This window comes from Macaca fascicularis, chromosome 4, assembly GCF_037993035.2.
Source record: "Macaca fascicularis isolate 582-1 chromosome 4, T2T-MFA8v1.1".
NCBI classification, from domain to species: domain Eukaryota; kingdom Metazoa; phylum Chordata; class Mammalia; order Primates; family Cercopithecidae; genus Macaca; species Macaca fascicularis.
In genome coordinates, this window is record NC_088378.1 from 63396562 (window position 1) to 63413014 (window position 16453).

The 16453-nt window shown below is 40.2% G+C and overlaps 1 protein-coding gene across 9 annotated transcripts in view; it reads left to right on the top strand.

Moving 5' to 3' along the window:
* Positions 1-16453, top strand: part of TIAM2 (TIAM Rac1 associated GEF 2) — a 272290-nt gene that overhangs the window by 106450 nt on the left and 149387 nt on the right. For 2 of the 9 annotated variants that reach the window (XM_045390322.3, XM_074037309.1), the window contains exon 1: positions 11682-11850. The exons of the other annotated variants lie outside the window; for them this stretch is intronic. The gene's annotated coding sequence lies outside the window, so the exon portion shown is untranslated. Of the gene's footprint in view, positions 1-11681; positions 11851-16453 lie in introns of those variants that run through there. 9 annotated transcript variants of the gene reach the window in all.

The window sequence follows — 16453 nt, forward strand, 5'->3', positions numbered from 1 at the left end:
TTCATGGCCCCAAATGGATGGAACCTGCAACCTTGCTGACTCTGAGTGGATATAACTGAGAGAGTGGGCTCAGTGTCTATTAAGGCACAGATTGAAGTTTTAGGACTCTGTTCTTTGTGCATTTTGATGTTTAGGTACGAACAGAATCTGGCTTTGTTTTGCTTTATGAGAGTGATTCTGGCTTCATCTTGAAGACAGGCCAGAAGGCAGAGAAGAGCTTGGCTAGAGAGAGAGCAGGGAAGATCCATGGTAATTAACTTCAGTTTTTTGTAGGGTGGTTGGGTGGAAGAGAGGAGTAGGATGTGTGTTGATAATGATGGAAAGACTAATTAGTGGAATTTTTAGAATGACTGATTTAAAGTTGCTGGAAGGGGTTCTCATCTATCAACTGGTTATTTACCGATGGAATGTGCCCCCTAACGGATCTGTGAACTTTCCATCACTCAATGTATTTAGGTAAAAGAAAGTGGCTCCATCTGTCAGGATGCTGTAGGAGGTTCCTAAATTAGAGGGAAGGTTGGGCTAGATAGATGACCTCTCTGGTCTCTTTGGAACTCAAATTCAATTATTCTCTGAATTAAACTTATTAGGAAACTTCCAACTTGAAAAATTTTACTTCAGTCTATAAAAAGAAAATATTAGGAGTTGACTGAGAGGCTGAATATAACATTATAACTTTAACTACAATTAGATCTGAGCAGATTACTTGCACTTTCTTCAATATTCCAATAGAACCCTTCAAAGATGTTGTAAACAGATGTACCCAGTAGCTAGTATTTAGAAGCCGGGATTTTACAAGCATATTTCCTAAAGGATTTTTTTTTCTACCAAAAACTTTGTTTTACCTTAGCCAAAACTCATTTTGTAGGTTTCTTTTTGGGTAGCATAATAATACAGATGTTATCATTTTTATAAAAGTATTACCTGTTAGTCTTTATAAAGCATTCTATTTAATTTCAAAACTTGGGATTGTGTACATTATCACCCATTGTTGTTTGTTAAGGTATATTTAATTTGGATGTAATGACCTACAGAAAAAGGTCACTTTAAAGAAAAAGTTTTTTAAAATGATTTTTAAATTGTGCATAATAGATGTACATAGTTTCGGAGTATGAATGGTAATTTAGCACATTCATATAATTTGTAAAGGTCAAATCTGTAATTGGGATACCCATTACCTTAAATATTTGTATTTTCTTTACGTTAGAAACATTAGAACTATTCTTTTGTAGCTAGTTTGGAACTTATAATAGATTATTGTAAACTAGAGTCACTCTACTGATCTAACACTAGGTTTTATTTCTTGTATCAAACAGTATATTTGAACCCATTAATCAACCTGTCTTCATCCTTTCCTTCCTACCCTTCCCAGCCTCTGGCAACCACCAATCTACTCTCTACTTTCATTAGACTTACTTTTTGTTTTAAATCTCCCACATATGAGAATATGTGATATTTATCTTTCTGTGCTTGGCTTATTTCACTTAACATAATGACCTCCAGTTTCACCCACAGTGCTGCAAATGACAGGATTTCATTCTTTTTATGGCTGAATAATAATCCATTATGTATATATACCACATTTTCTTGACCCATTCATCTCTTGATGGGTACTTAGGTTGATATATTTTGGCTATTGTGAATAGTGCTGTAATAAACATGGGAGTGCAAATACCTCTTTGATATATTGGCTTGCTTTCTTTTGGATCTATACCCACTAGTGGGATTGCTGGATCATATGGTAATTCTATTTTTAGTTTTTTGAGGAAACTCCAAACCGTTCTCCATAGTGATTGTACTAATTCACATTCCCACCAAGAGTGTACAAGGGTTTCCCTTTCTCTACATCCTCTCTATATCCTCTCTAGCATCTGTCATTGCCTGTCATTTTTATAAAAGCCATTTTACCTGGGGTGAGATGATATCTCATTTTATTTCTCTGATGATTAGTGATGCTGAGTGTTTTTTTATGTACCTGTTGGCCATTTGTATGTCTTCCTTTGAGAAATATCAGTTCAGATCTTTTGCCCATTTTTAATCAAATTATTTGCTTTTTGCTATTGAGTTGTTTGAGCTCTTTATGTATCATGGTTATTAATCCCTTGTCCGATAGGTAGTTTGCAGATATTTTCTCCCATTTTGTGGGTTGTCTCTTTAGTTTGTTGATTGTTCCCTTTTCTGTGCAGAGCTTTTTATTTTTATTGTTTTGAAACGGGGTCTTCTTCTGTCACCCTGACTGGAGTGCATTGGTGTGATCACAGCTCACTGTAGCCTCAAGCTCCTGGGCTCAAGCCATCCTCCCATCTCAGTCTCCTGAGTAGCTGGGAACACAGGCACTCACCATCAGAGCCGGCCACTTTTTAAAATTTTGTAGAGAGAGGTCCCACCCTGTTGCCCACACTGGCCTCACACACCTGGCCTCAAGTGATCCTCCTGCCTTGGCCTCCCAAAGTGCTGGGAATATAGGCGTGAGCCACTGTGCCTAGCTGGCAGGAGCTTTTTAGCTTGATGTAATTCCATGTGTTGATTTCTGCTTTGATGCCTGTGCTTTTGAGGTCTTAGACAGAAAATCATCACCCAGGCCAATGTCCTGGAACATTTCCCAAATGTTTTCTTCTGGCCATTTTATGTTTTCAGGTCTTAGATTTAAGTCTTTAATCCATTTTGACTTGATTTATTGTGTATAGTGAGAGATGGAGTCTAATTTTATTCTTCTGCCTACAGTTAACAGTTTTCCCAGCACAATTTGTTGAAGAGACTGTCCTTTCCCCATTGTACGTTCTTGGTGCCTTTGTTAAAGATGAGTTGGCTATAAATGTGTGGATTTATATCCGGATTCTCTGTTCTGGTCACTGGTGTATGCTTTTTTTTTTTTCTTTCTTAAGCCAGTACCATGCCCATTTGGTTATTAGAGCTTTGCAGTAAATTTTGAAGTCGGGTATAGTTTGATGCCTGCAACTTTGTTCTTATTGATCTATACCTTTGGCTAGTCAGGTTCTTTTGTGGTTTTACATAAAGTTTAAAATCTTTTTTTTCTATTTTTGTGAGGAATGTCATTGGTATTTTGATAGGGATTGCAATGAATCTGTAAATTGCTTTAGGTAGTATTGCCATTTTAACAATATTAATTCTTCCAATTCGTGAGCATGGAATATCTTTCCATTTTCTAATGTGTCCTCTTTGGTCTATTTTATCAGTGTGTTATAGTTTTTATTGCATGAATCTTTTACTTCTTTGGTTAAATTGCTTCCTAGATATTTTACATTCGTTGTAGCTATTGTAAATGGGATTGCCTACTTGATTTCATTTTCGTATTGTTCGCTGTTGGCTTATATAAATGCTACTGATTTTTTATGTTTATTTTGTATCCTGCAATTTTGCTGGATTCATTTATCAGTTCCAACAGTTTTTGGTGGAGTCTAGGTTTTTCTAAATATAATATAACCATGTCATGTGTGAACAAAGGCTACTTTGAACAAAAGGGTAATTTGACTTCTTCCTTTCCAATTTGGATGCTTTTTATTTCTTTCTCTTGCCTAATTGCCCTGGCCAGGATTTCCAGTACTTTGTTGAATAAAAGTGGTAAAAATGGAAAAGAACAACTTTTATGAAGAATTGGTTTTAAATCCTCATTTTTATGTCACTTAATATTTGCACATTCTTGTGAAAGTAATTAATTGATCATTTGGTTATATTATTGGGGCTTGCTTGTTATGTAAGTAACACTTGGAGTTTATAAATATACCATAAGGCCTGGCACAGTGGCTCATACCTGTAATCCCAGCACTTTGGGAGGCCGAGGCAGGCTGATCACCTGAGGTCAGGAGTTTGAGACCAGCCTGACCAATATGGAGAAACCCCGTCTCTACTAAAAAGGCAAAATTAGTCGGGCATGGTGGCACATGCCTGTAATCCCAGCTACTTGGGAGGCTGAGGCAGGAGGATTGCTTGAACCAGGGAGGTGGAGGTGGCGGTGAGCCAAGATCGCGCCACTGCACTCCAGCCTGGGCAACAAGAGCGAAACTCCGTGTCTCTCTCTCTCTCTCTCTCTCTATATATATATCTCATATATATATATCATCTATGTATGTTATATATCATATATATCATCTATGTATGTTATATATATCATATATAATCTATATATCATCTCCATATATGATGTATATATCATAAAATATCTCATTTCCAAGATAATTGACTGCATTAAAATTTATTTGTGCATTTAATGCCTTTGAAACACTTAGAAAAAGTTTATATTAGGGAATTTAGATTTGTAACGGCTTTAAAGCAATACATACCATGCTAGTATTACGTTTTGAATTTTCTCAAAATTGACCATTGATTTTGAAGACATCTCCAGTTTGCTTTTAAAAATGTTAAAAATTTATTTTGTTCTTCATTTTGCTTTCATTTAATACATAGCCATTGAGTAATTAATGATGGTGTGGTATAAGGCTCACAAACATGATGCATAACAATTGTAGGAGAAGAACATTACCAGAACTTTTAGGCCCAGTGACATTTCTTCATAACAGTGTTGTGAGGCAATAGCATGGAAGTTATTAACGCTATGTTTACCAGTGTTTTTTGCTCATTTGTTTGTTATAGTTAGGATTTGTCTGGGTTTGTCTGAATCAGTTAATATGCAGTCTAGTCATGCATCACTTGACAATGGGGAAAGTTCTGAGAAAAGTGTCAGGTGATTTCCTTGTTGTGTGAGCATCATGGAGTGTACTTACATGAACCTAGATGGTACAGCCTACTGCACACCTAGGCTATATGGCATAACCTATTGCTTCTAGGCTACAAACCTGTATGGTATGTGATTGTATTCAATACTGTAGGCAGTTGTAACACAATGAGAAGTATTTGTGTGTCTAAACATATCTAAACAGAGAAAAGATACGTTAAAAATATGGTATTATAATCATATGGAACCACCATATACGCAGTCTGTCGTCAGCTATGACATTGCTATGCTGCACATGACGGTATTAAAGTTTTTTAACCGAGACTGGTGGGTTCTCTTCATCAGCATTTGTGAGAAATGCTGTCGTTTGACTGTATACAATCATTAGGCAGAGCAGAAGTTTGGGTTGTCTGATTTTGTGGCTGTGAGACCTTGACTCACAGCAGCAGGTATTGGCGCTTCTCCCATAGCGTGGAGCATAGAGCAGGAGGCAGGAGCACGTGGCCAGCCGCCAGCACAGTGGCACTGCAGTGTTGCCTTGTTGAAGATGCCAGCTTGGAATATGAAATGCTAATGGAGAATGGCGGGGGATCTTTAAGCAAAAACTCTGAAAATTTTGCTTGATGGGCAGTGATCGCATGTGGAGTGGCTTATTTTAAATAAAGGGATTGCTTGGCGTCTGACACAGAGACGTAGAGTGCAACAAACACTGTTCTTCCGTTCACATTTATCACCACTGCCACCATCACTGTCACCTCCCATTCGTTAATTCATTCATTCATGCATGCAGTTACTTAACATATATTTATTGGGTATTCACCATGTGCCAGGCACGTCTTAAAGTCCTGGACTTTCAACAGTAAACAATTTAAACAAAATCCCTGCCTTGTGGAATTAACATTCTAAGAGGTAGGCCTTATGTTAAACAATTTACATCTATTATTTTACGTGATCCTTACAATAAGCCTGGGAGGCAGACAAAATTATTCCCATTTTGCAGATTAAGAAACTGAGGCTCAGAGAAATTAAATGATGTGTCCAGTGTCACACAGCGGGATCTGATGTCAAGCCAGAGGGACTCTAAATAGTGGGCCCTGAGCTGTTTTGCTAGCCTCTTAGGAACAATGTCTGGCCAATGAATTGTACGTCAGTTGTACATTTGCATGGGTTTTCAGCATCACACGTGGAAGGTAAACCTTCACACCACCCCTGGTTTAGATATGAAGGCCAGTCATATCTGCCCTCACTGCATTCTCTGGGCAAATTTGGAAACCTTTGGTTTTAGAAACAGACTTCCTGAATTTGGGCCTTTCGATCCAATGGGGAGAAAAATCATCTCCCCCAGTAATGTTTCTGAGGATCACAGGATTCTCGGGCAGATACTTGGTGTACCTCATTTTCTTCTAGTATTGCCTTCATCTGGGACATTTTTGCCATCGCATTTCTCAAGGTCTGGGTTCCTTCAGGCTGCATTATTTAAAGTATCGCTTTTTCATCAGAAACAGTGTGGGGAAGCCCTCTTCAGCACATGAATATTGACGAGGTTTTTGCCCAGTAATGTAATTACATCCAAGGTGCATGTTTACATTTGTGAGGGATTATTTAATCTTTTGTAATCCTGTCTGGGTAAAAGTAATTTATATTTTTAATCTCTACTTATTATTGTTATTCTTTTATTTTTATTTTTTTCTTTCTTGAATATATAGATTAGCAGTAAGGAGTGGTGCTTGGTCGGATGTTCTGTCAGAAGCATTCTGTGTTTGACCTGAAAAGTAAAGAGTGTGGAAGGAGTTTTTATTGTTTTCTTCTTTGAATTCTAAGCAGAGAGGTTATTTCTGAGAGCTCACATTACTTTAGAACATTTATTTATTTATTTAGAGATGGACTCTTGCTCTGTTGCCCAGGCTGGAGTGCATTGGTGCAATCTCGGCTCACTGCAGCCTCCACCTCCTGGGTTCAAGCAATTCTCCTGCCTCAGCCTCCCGAGTAGCTGAGACTACAGGTGGATGCTGCCACACCTGGCTATTTTTTGTACTTTTTAGTAGAGATGGGGTTTCACCGTGTTGGCTAGGATGGTCTTGATCTCCTGACCTCGTGATCTGCCTGCCTTGGCCTCCCAAAGTGCTGGGATTACAAGTATGAGCCACTGCACCGGCCTTTATTTTTTTGAGACACGGTCTCACTTTGTCACCCAGGCTGGAGTAAGTGCAGTGGCGCAATCTCAGCTGATTGCAACCTCTGCCTCCTGGGTTCAAGTGATTATCTCACCTCAGCCTCCTGAATAGCTAGGACTACAGGTGCATGCCACCATGCCTGGCTAATTTTTGGGCAGAAATGGGATTTCACTGTGTTGGCCAGGCTGGTCTTGAACTCCTGACCTCAAGTGGTCTGCCTGCCTTGGCCTCCCAAAGTGCTGGGATTACAGGTGTGAACCACTGCACCTGGCCTAGAACTTATATTTTAATGTCAATTTTTCTTATAGCTGTTTATAGATTAGAACATGTTATTTACATTTTTTATTTGTGATAGGCACTATGATTGTCAACCCCACTTTATGATGAAGGAAAAGGGATTCAGGAAGCCTCTAAGTTATGAAGAGGTGAACTGCTACCTCAGATCTACTGGTTTTGAAGCCTGAGATGTTTCCACTATTTGCTTATTTTTATTAATAATAATTTGTCATGTGATAGTGGCTCTCAAACTTTTCATTCTGGAGGTGTTCCTGTGCCCCATCTTATTTTATATTCTCCAGCTCTTCTCTGGATAGGAACAGAAACCCTCAATAACATATCTTTGCATGCATGTGTACACATACAGTCTAGGATATTCAGGTTTTTTATTACAATCAGGTTTGCGACAATTTTTGCATAGTTTTTGACTAGGCATGTAGTTTTTTATGGATTGATTTATTGCGGGGGTGTGTGTGTGTGTACATATATTTTCCTCCCAACATTTTATTAAGAAAATTTGCAAGAATATAGAAAAATCAAAAGAATTGTACAGTGAACACCCATAAACCCACCACTTGATTCTATAATTGTTCATAGTTTGCTATTTTTGCTTTTACGTGGGTCATTTTGCATTGTATGCTTCAGAATAGAATACTTTGTAAGTAGTAATTTACATTTTTCTTAGAGATCTTTGCCAAGGAATTTAATTTTAGATGCTTGTTCACACACATGTCCTGTTATATTATTATCTCAGAACGAAGCATTAGAAAGATCAAGTCTACTTTTATGATTTGGAACTATCTGGTTTTTGTAATTTTAGGATGGAGAACTAAATTGACAGTATTCGACTGTACTTGGGCAGTCTAAAGCACTTGAGAAACCTTACATAGTTTGAAACCCCAAGTGACTTCGTAAATTCATAGAACTAAAGTCATTTGGGTGACCTCAGTAATAAAAAATGAAATCAGACAATGCAAACCCATTGGAAATATCTGAGGAATGTTGGAGATAATTCATGTGTACAGGCGGTTCTGGCAGAGAGGGATCTACATATAAAATGTATCAAAAGGTCAGAATTGTTTTAAAAACACCTAGAAGCAGGAATTATTAGCCAGGCGCAGTGGCTCACGCCTGTAATCCCGGCACTTTGGGAGGCTGAGGCAGGCAGATCACCTGAGATCAGGAGTTCAGGACCAGCCTGGCCAACGTGGTGAAACCCTCTCTCTTCTAAAAATAGAAAAATTAGCCAGGTGTGCTGGTGCAACCCTGTAATCCCAGCTATTCAGGAGGCTGAGGCAGGAGAATCACTTGAATCAACCTCCCAGGAGGCGGAGGTTGCAGCGAGCCGAGATCACACCACTGCACTCCAACCTCGGCAACAGAGTGAGACTCCATCGCAAAAAAAAAAAAAAAAAAAAAAAAAAAAGAAAGAAAGGGCATGCAAGTATTTCCATGCAATTAATTGTTCTTCTGATTTTTTTTTTCTTTCTGATACATATCTCTTTAAATTTCCTTCTGCATAATTTTTCTTCCGTTTGTATCATGGAGTCCCCTTTTAGTAACAGAAATGAGGCTGCTGGGTCTGACAGAAGCAGAGCTCATGATTTAATAGTATTCATTCATTCTTCTGTATTTACCTAACACACACACACCCACACACACCCACACACCAAATTAACATTTTGGGGATTCCCATGTTTTGTGTTATGTGACTTCGCCTCCGTGGCAACCTCTGACTTCAGTCCCGGGGCTTGTGGTTACTTGGGTGGTCCGTCCTTGTACTGCTGCCTGTTGCTGGCCAGGTCTGTGACCTTTTGCAAGTCACTTAAGGTCTCTGTTTATCTGTAATTCAAGAGGATTGGAATAGGGAATTTTGCAGGTTTATCCCTCCGGCACTAAAAATTCCCTGTTCTGTGTTCAGGTTAACATTTTTTTCCTCCCTCTGCACTTCTCCCCTGCCCCTGCCCTGACTTAAATGTTTTGTGGCCAGGCTAATTTTTGTAACTATTACACTGATGGTCTTAAATAATGGCTCTTATTATTGGCCAATTAAGATTAGAAAGCATGGCCAGGCATAGTGGCTCACACCTATAATCCCAGCACTTTGGGAGGCCAAGGTGGGCGGATCACGAGGTCAGGAGATCGAGACCATCCTGGCTAACACAGTGAAACCCCGTCTCTACCAAAAATACAAAAAATTAGCCAAGCGTGGTGGCGGGTGCCTGTAGTCCCAGCTACTAGGGAGGCTGAGGCAGGAGAATCGCTTGAATCCAGGAGGCAGAGGTTTCAGTTAGCCGAGAACGTGCCACTGCACTCCAGCCTGGGTGACAGAGAGAGACTCCATCTCAAAAAAAAAAAAAAAAAAAAAAAAGATTAGAAAGCGTACCTTCAAGTGTGTAATAACTTCATATGGAAAAAGATTGTGTGTGTGCCTACATGGGTAGATGGATGGATGTGTATGTAAAAATACAGTTTTCATCCAGATAGGAAATTAAAGGCTTATCTGTCTATGGTAGAGTCTGGTTTATAATATTAGGTAAAAATCTTTGTTGGTTATGTAGATTCTTCTTCTTTTGAGAGAGAGTCTCACTCTGTCACCCAGGCTGGAGTGCAGTGATGCAGTCATGGCTCACTGCAGCCTTGACCTCCCCAGGCTCAAGAGATCCTTCCACCTCAGCTCCCAAGTAACTGGGAGTACTGGCATGCGCTACCACCCCTGGCTAGTTAAAAAAAAAATTTTTTTTGAGATAGTGTCTTGCTCTGTCTCCCAGGCTGTAGTGCAGTGACACGATATTGGCTCACTGCAGCCTCTGTCTCCCGAGTTCTCCTACCTCAGCCTCATGAGTAGCTGAGACTATAGGTGCCTGCCACCACGCCCGGCTAATGTTTGTATTTTTAATAGAGATGAAGTTTCACCGTGTTGGCCGGGCTGATCTCACACTCCTGGCCTCAAGTGATCTGCCTGCCTTGGCCTCCCAAAAGCTGGAATTGCAGGCGTGAGCTATCGCCCCTGGCCCTGGATAATTTTTTTATTTTTATTTTTTGTAGAGACAGGTTCTCCCTATGTTGTCCAGGGTGGTCTCCTGGGCTCAAGTGATCTGCCCACATCAGCCTCCCTTGTAGCTTGGACCACCGGAATGCACTCCCAGGCTTGGCTAATTTTTAAATTTTTTCCTGGTAGCTAATTGTTTAATTTTTTTCTGGTAGAGACAATCTCCCTATGTTGCCCAGGGTGGTCTCCTGGGCTCAAGTGATCCTCCCACCTCAGCCTTCCAAAGTGTTGGAATCACAGGCATGAGCCACCGTGCCCAGCCTCTGTTATTTTTAAAATGATGAAGATATTACCTTAAAAATCTCTTGCCACATGTTTGTCCAGGATAATTTGTGTATTCACATACTTAGAATATGTACATTTTGAAAACCTTTGATTAAGTGGTTTTCTTCTATAAAATAAAGGTGTGTGATCCTGTTCTCCTATTCATCGTCCCCCCTCCACAATAACATAAAAGATCTGAAAATGCTGCTTTACCTTTTGGGTATTTTTGTTTGTTTTATTTTTATTTTTTTTGAGAGGGAGTCTCTCTGTCTCCCAGGCTGGAGTGCAGTGGTGTGATCTTGGCTCACTGTAACCTCTACCCCCCGGGTTCAAGCAATTCTCCTGTCTCAGCCTCCTGAGTAGCTGAGATTACAGGCATGTGCCACCACACCTGGCTAATTTTTGTAGTTTTAGTAGAGACAGGGTTTCACCATATTGGTCAGGCTGGTTCCAAACTCCTGACCTCAGGTGATCTAACCTCCTAGGCCTCCCAAAGTGCTGGGATTACAGGCGTAAGCCACCATGCCCAGCCTTTTTGGGGTATTTTTAAAATGTAAGGTCTTTCATCAAAGGATATAGCAAGACCCCAAAACACTCTGAATTTCTGCTGTATATAACTTTTATTTAAGATAATTTAATGGTTCTTTTTTAATAAAAAAGCACCACATTGGGGTAACAAGGACTTCCAATGTACAAGACCGTGGTTCAGCTAACTTAAAAATGAAAGAACTCCAGCAAGGAACACAAGGAAGTTTATACCCGATATTTTGCAAATCATGATATTATTCTTAAGGGCCTCTCTTGAGGCAGGATTTTTATGATCATAACATTCCAGCTGTGGTTTTGGAGGCAGAGTGTTTACTACTGCTCTAAACGCAAGGATGGTAGGTGTGTATTCTTACTGCTAAAGGGCTTAAAAAAGAAGCTGAGGCTCCCTTCAAGTGAGTAAACCTTTATTCGGCTGCCTTGGGAGCCGCGTTCCTATGGAACTTCGGTGGTAATTATGGAATGCAGGCCCAACAACAGCCTAGTCATGGGCGAGCCTGGCCTCTCTGAGGCATGATGGCAGGCTGTCCCGGCTAATGGCTTCAGGCAGCCCATGGAAAACCACTTTCTGGTTAAGTCTGCATCATACTGTTCCACCAATGGAAAAAATTGAACATGATGAGGGTGTGTAGCTAGCAGACAAAAATATATCCAGCATTGCACAGGATCTGTTTTTAGCTCTCAACGGCTGAGCATTTGAAGTGTTAGACACTGTTTCCTGGCTTACCATGAGCAGAAAGAAGAGTGAGTTTGTGGATGTGTATATAGAATCTAGCTTCGTGAAACTTTTCTTATTAACGAAAAGACCCTGAGAAATACTGGCTACATCCAAAGTTCTGGCAAAGGTAAGGTTATAAATGTCTACTTGCCCTCTTCTGGAGTTGAGATGTAATTTTATAAGTGAGATAAAAATGTTTCTCAAAATCCTCCCACCGGCAGTGTGTAAGTGCTGACTTTTGTTTGACATTATTTTGTACTCAGGCAGCACACGTTGCTGTGCATAAGGGAATTGTTACCTTTAAATTTGAGTGTCTATATGCTTTCAAACACCTATTGGTGATTTATTGCAAGTTGCCTGCCCCGTTTTATTAATTAACTCTCCAAAAGTTGTACGTATTGTATGGATTTATTTTTCCTGATGGTCTCAAGAAAGTACCACTTCTCAGTCTGATCATGTTAAAGCATTGATGACTATTACTTTACCAGTTAATTTTTTCAGGGTAGAAAGGGAAATTAAAATGTGGCAGAGATTGTATTTTGCAGTTTTTGGGTTATTATATAATCTCATCAGGGCTTCATTTTTAGCTGAGTGGGCTATTTGGCTTAAGAGTTTCTTTTCAAACTTGTAATTTGACGTTTGCTGTTTAGTATCGTTTGTCTTTTTGTCTTAAACTTGATGAAAAAGAAATGGAATCCCTTGTAATCTTGGGAGGGGGGTACTTGCTTAAGAGGAGTGATTGATTCGTATTCTAGTCCATTAGAGGCTTCTCATTCATTAGGGTGTTTGAAACACCAGAAGCACAAGTACTGCTGGATGTCTAGTGTGTGCTCATCGGCAGGGGCTGAGATCCCTGGCTTTGGTGTAGTTCTTCCTTGGCTTTACATTAATTTGGCCAAGCATGTAATTCACAGAAAATTGGTAGGTGGAAAGACAGAAATAGGAAGCTGTATTGAAGTCATTGTAACTTACAGGATTATTTATAGAATTTCTGGAAAGTAAGGGTACGGGTGAACAGCTGCTGGAGTTTCTCCTAACATGTTTAAACATTTTGTTGTGGCCTTTTGTCACACTTAGGGATTCTAAAATTTTATACTTTCAGCATTACGAGGTTGTGAATTATTTTCAGGCAGGCTACGTGGGTTCGTTTTCAGCTGTGTTAGGTCAGGGCTGTCATCTCCATCGGTGTAGTGTGCACCCCCCATGTGTTCACTTCCTTTACAGACACGTCTTTAGGGATGGAGGAATGTGAGTGTGGTTCAGGTGGGTTACAGTTCATGGAAAGATTGGTCACATTTTATTGATGACTTTTCCTTTTAATCTAAAAAATGCTGCTCTGACAGGGCCAGCAAGCATTGAGAGCAGGAACAGAGCACTGGCCTCCTCCTTCTCCGGTCACATTAACACTTGTCACCTACTTTGATTTTTGCCAGAGCTTGTGGACAGAAAGTGAAGTCTGTTGAAGAACTTAACGACTCAAATTCATACTGACCAGACCGTAAATAGTGTTTTGAATGCAAGTAGATAACACCTTTTTTCAATACTTTAGTGCAGAGGGAGTGACTTTGCAAAAGCCCTCTCATTAGATCTGGCCTGCGGGAAGGATGCCTGGAAGTGCAAGATAAGCTTAGGCTCCTTGTGAAGAGATTAGTTTTCCAGTGGGTAAGTGGGTCCTTCACTTACCCACTAAGTAAAACAGATGATTCTGTCTTGGTGGTCTGAGATTGTGTTTGAGCAGAGCCATGCTTTCTTTTGCAAAATTAGTTAAGGGTCTTTGCAGCTTCTTCCCACCAGAAGTATTGAATAAAAAACCACAGAGCTTAAATATCTGATGGGGTACTTTACTATATGTGTATGTGCCTCTCGGTTTCATTGTGTAAGATTCACTTATGTGATTATAATAAATTAGGTTAGTGAGATCCCTTAGTTCAACTTGTTCTTTTTTTTTTTTTTTTTTGAGACAGAGTCTTGCTGTGTCGCCCAGGCAGGAGTGCACTGGCGTGATCTCCGTTCACTGCAAGCTCCACCTCCCAGGTTCACGCCATTCTCCTGCCTCAGCCTCCTGAGTAGCTGGGACTGCAGGTGCCTGCCACCACACCCGGCTAATTTTTTGTGTGTTTTTAGTAGAGACGGGGTTTCACCATGTTAGCTAGGATGGTCTCGATCTCCTGACCTCATGATTCGCCCACTTCAGCCTCCCAAAGTGCTGGGATTACAGGTGTGAGCCACTACGCCTGGCCTTCAACTTTTAGATTTAAAAAAATATGAGCCATGAAGAACAATGTCTATTTGGATATTTTTTAAAGGAATAATTCGCATCTTTTTTTTGAAATTAAGTGTGCCTTCTACGTGAAAGTAATAACAGCTTTACTAGAAGGGCTAGAAAAAAGATAAAGGTATGGAATAGAAAGAAATAGCAGCACTATTAAAGATAGTAAAAAGTAATAATAATGGTAGTAGATAAACCTGAATGTCTGACTGTTGAATTCCAATAACAGGGTGGAATATCTTTTTATTACTCAGTTCTACTTAAAACAGGCTTACAGATATCAGGAGGCTTCAACATCAGTGTCTCAGGAAACATATCGAACACTCATTTTTAAGGTCTTTATAGTCGATAGTATTGTAGAGACAGAACATTAGAGCTGAAAATGGACCTCAGGCAATTTTTCAAAGGAGACAATTGAAGAAGCACAGAACTGAAGCGACTTGTCTGAAGCCATAAAGATGGTTAGTTACCCAGTTGGAAAGAAATTCCAGGTATCCTATTAGTCATTTTCTTACTCTACCTGTTCCTTAATTGGGGAAACTTTGGCACATCCTGATGCATACATATGTGTGCATATATCTACAGACAAATGCACATACTTTTTTTTTTTTTTTTTTTTTTTTTTTTTTTTTAAGAGACAGAGTCTCACTCTGTCACCCAGGCTGGAGTGCAGTGGTGTAATCTCAACTCACTGCAACCTTCACCTCTGGGTTCAAGCGATTCTCCTGCCTCAGCCTCCCCAGTAGCTGGGATTGCAAGCACCTGCCACTACGCCTGGCTAATTTTTTTTTTTTTGTATTTTTAGTAGAGATGGGGTTTCACCATGTTGACCAGGCTGGTCTCGAACTCCTGATCTCAAGTGATCCACCCGCCTTGAACTCCCAAAGTATTAGGATTACAGGCGTGAGTCACCTCGCCCAGCCTACATGCACATACATTTCCTTTCCTCCCCTCGTCCATCCTTCCTTCTTCTTTTCCTCTTTTTTTTGGTTCTTTCTTTCATCTGTTTACTTACCTGTTTACCAAACGTGTTTGGTACCCTGTCTGTTGGTTTGGTTTACCGGACTGTTTAAAGCTCTAGTAGAGAAAAGGGCTTTGCTTTTCTCATAGCCTGCTCAAATTCAAAGCCGTACACTCAGTCTGTGACCATCAGCTCTCTGACTGTCGCCCTAACCTATGTGATAAGGCGGCTTGGATTAGACTTAATCTGCCAGTGTCTTCCTGTTTCAGTCTTAGATTGGTTTTGTTTGGTTTATAGTCACATTCCAATAGAAGACAGTTTAGGTTTTCTTACTTCTTTGCCTTACAAAAAAGAAGCCCTGGACAGGAACAGAAACACAGCAGATGAGGCCTGGCTTTAGTGCCAAGGTGATGCACTTTTGGAAAAGTAAACTTTACACAAAAAGTGATAGACCAAGTTATCATTTACACTTAAGGAAAGGGATGCGGTGGGTCCCACAGATAATGTCGGGATGCAGTTGATTCAGGGTGTTCCTAGGACTTGAATAAAGGTTAAAAAATCCTGGGTGTGGTTCAAGTACTGGCAAGTGAGAATAATCCGTATCCTGCCTCTGTACTTGACCCTGACCCGTCTCTATAGTCGCAGAATTGCTGGAGTCGGATTTCTGAAATGGAGATGTGAAGAAGGGCTAAGGAGAGATGGAGTTTGCAAGCTTTTAAAGACAAAAGCTAGAATCCATATGATTAAAGGCAATGAGAAGAAACCAAGTGGAGAGAATAAAGATAGACTTGTTTTCAGGTTGCCCTTGGCCACCCCTGGAAGGTGGAAAAAGGCATCTTAAAGACAAGTGAAAGTAAGCTTTATACACAGACACAGTAGTGAACCGAGGAAACTCATGACATGAGGAGGCACTGGAGAGTAAAGCATTTCATGGAAAGTCCATACATTCTTGGAATACGTGTACACACACACTCACACACACACACACACTCCATTGAAAATTGGTAGGATGATCACAAATGTACCCAAACAGCCAGACAAGTTAACTATAAAACAACAATAATAACAAGACCCCTGAAATAACAGGAAACTAACAGTAACCGTCACTTACCTTTTTAAAAAATGTCACAGGGGGAAAAATAGAAACGACAAGACAACACAGTGACATGCAGGTAATCAAGGAGTTTCTCACTGGAGCTGGAGCTCCTGTATCCTGGCACCCTACTGCATGCATGTGATGTTGGTGCCTCTCAAACGTTTCTGAAGTTTCTGTGATAGGAGGGGCAGTTCCTATAGAGCCACCTCCTCTTGTGCGTGTGATTCCTCTCCCTTTGACCCGTTCTAGGACATTTTAGGAATAGTCCCTCTTTCTACACCAAATCACATTTTCCCTTTAATTCTCATTAGTGTGCTGGAATTTTTCCTGAAGATACACACATAGACATCAAATGAAGCTCTCTTGATCTCTCTGTCTTTCCCACTAGCATCTGATTCCTCTCT